The sequence below is a fragment of the Silurus meridionalis genome, chromosome 7, assembly GCF_014805685.1.
Source record: "Silurus meridionalis isolate SWU-2019-XX chromosome 7, ASM1480568v1, whole genome shotgun sequence".
Lineage (NCBI taxonomy): Eukaryota > Metazoa > Chordata > Actinopteri > Siluriformes > Siluridae > Silurus > Silurus meridionalis.
In genome coordinates this window covers 6,348,477-6,351,158 of record NC_060890.1, presented here as the reverse complement: position 1 = coordinate 6,351,158, position 2,682 = coordinate 6,348,477, and the positions used below count along the sequence as shown (strand labels likewise).

General features: G+C 46.9%; 1 pseudogene; it reads left to right on the top strand.

The window, feature by feature from the left end:
- Positions 1–1,653, top strand: LOC124388820 (annotated as a pseudogene).
- Positions 1,654–2,682: the final 1,029 nt, after the last annotated feature.

Below are 2,682 nucleotides of genomic sequence, written 5' to 3'. Positions count from 1 at the left end.
ATGGTCCCGTTTCGAGTGTGCTTACGAATGCTGGGTTTAATGGCCTCAGTGATTTCTGTGGTGCGGCTGGGACTTCTCATGATGAGAGATTTTCAGAGATGGGTCGCTCGTTTGCGCTTATGTCCCCGACGTCATCTCAATCGGCCGGTCAAGATAACACATGCGTGCGTTTTAGTGCTCCGCCACTGGGGATGCCCCGTGACTCTTCGGTCGGGGATTCTCTTGGGGGGCGGTATCGTCGAGGGTTACTATGACGACAGACGCTTCTTTGGTGGGCTGGGGCGCGACCCTAATGGGCAGAGCTGTGAACGCCATTTGGCCTCCACAGCTGATCCAAAGATGCACCGTTGGGTGTGGATGCGTTAGCTCACCCGTGGCCAAACGTTCTTCTCTATGCATTCCCTCCACTGAGCCAGGGTCAGAGAACTCAGCTTGTCACTGATTCTGATAGCTCAACGTTGGGCGTCCAGGCACTGGATCGCAGAAATAATTCAGCTGCTGTCAGATCAGTCGTGGCCACTCCCTCCACGGAGGGACCTTCTGTCCCAGGAGGGCGGAGAGATTTATCATCCGCACCCGGACAGGTTGGCTCTCTGGGCTTGGCCCGTGAGAGGTGGAACTTGAGTGTGGCAGGCTTACCCTCATCGGTTATACACACTATCCAGAATGCTAGGGCCTCGTCTACTCGCACGCTTTATGACAATAAATGGCGAGTTTTTGAGGAGTGGTGTGGTCGTAGTCACATTATATCTTTCCAGTGTTCTGTGAGAGACATATTGTGTTTTCTCCAGGATTTGCTGGATAAAGGGAAAGCTTTTTCTACCTTAAAGGTGTATCTGGCGGCGATCTCTGCGTGTCATGACGTGTTTGGTAACGAACCTGTGGGTCGGCACCCTTTGATTAGTCGGTTTATGAAGGGTGCACGCCATATGAGGCCGGTGTCTCGGCGGTTAGTGCCTCAGTGGGACCTGTCTTTGGTTTTGTTTAGGCCCTTTCTAATCACCCCTTCGAGCCGGTGGATGGCATAGGGCTGAAATTTCTTTCTTTTAAGACAGCACTGCTTGTGGCTTTAGTGACTGCTAAGCGTGTGAGTGAGCTGCAAGCCCTGTCTGTCAGTCCATCCTGCTTACAGTTTGCCCCGGGACTTATGAAGGTTTCCTTTCGCCCTAACCTGGCGTTTGTACCTAAAGTGGTGGATTCTTGTTATAGATGTCCCGTTACGGAAATTTTGGTTTTCCACCCTCCTCCGTTTTCATCTCAGGAGGAGGAGAGATTGAGTTTCTTTGCCCAGTGCGGGCCCTCCATACGTATGTCAGGAGGACAGCGGGTTTCAGGAAGTCTGACCAGCTGTTTGTGTCTTGGGCGACCCCTCACAAAGGGAAGCTGTTGTCGAGACAGCGGCTGTCCCACTAAATTGTGGAGGCTATATCTCTAGTGGTTCTGCATTCATAGGCACCTGCGGGTCTAAGGGCCCACTCTACTAGAGGGATGGCGACATCATGGGCCCTACTTAAGGGAGTTTCTGTTCAGGACATTTGTGCGGCGGCTGGTTGGGCTTCGCCGCACACCTTTGTGCGGTTTTATAGACTGGATGTGTCTGAGTCATCCTTGGCACATGCGGTGCTGGGAGTCAGACATCCTGAGCCCATGTGATTGGGTGTAGCGGGATCATGTGCAATCCGGGAGTGGTCTATATCTCCCATAGTGAAACACCGAGCGAAGTTAGAAAAAGAACAATAGGTTACTGAACGTAATCCCGGGTTCTTTGATAACAGAGTGAGGTGTTTCACCAGCACTTCCCTCCTTGCACGGGACGGAAGAAATCTTGCTGCAATGATGTTAGAAGGGGACGACCTGAGAGATAAAGGTGGGGCGGAGCCTGATCTCAGGTCGACCTGTCTGTCAAGACAGACGTGGTGTCATTGGAGCTTCCGTAGTAGGTCATGCCTAAAGCGATTCCCATAGTGAAACACCTTACTCTGTTATCAAAGAACCCGGGATTACGTTCAGTAACCCATCGTTTTTAATAAAAATAGTCAAACAGAAATGCATGCTGCATTTTTCGCACGTTAATAAAATGAGTGCCGTTAAAAAACTAATTTGCCTTTTGACAGCCTTATTTAATATATTAATACAAAACAAATTAAAAATGTTGTTACCTAATAAATGTATCCAGTCTGAACATCCACCATATAGAACACAAGCAGAGAAAAAATAAAGATCAGAATGTTTCTGTTCTCAGTCGTGTTTACATCACTGACTCCCTCTGTCTCATCCATGTTAACCCCAGACTTCTTCTTGCCTTCTGTCTGCTCATTGTTTTCTTTATAAACTAGTCTACATCTGTGGTGTGTGAGATCCAGGAAATGATCAACCAGTGAATTGACAAAAGATGTGCAATGACAGGAAAACTCAAGGCTCAATGAGAAGAAAAAACATTGACATTACACCAAACAAATTAAAACTAAAGTAACAAACCTGATTTGTAAATTGAAGTTCAGATATTTGTGTAAAAATGTAAAATGAGTAAAAGTAAAATTAAAAGTAAAAAGTTAGAAAAATAAATAGTGAAGTAAAATACTGATACCAGAAAAATCTACTTAAGTACATTAACTAAGTATTTGTACTTCATTACCTCCCACTTCTGACAAAGATCATAGTTCATGTGGAAGCACAGACAAA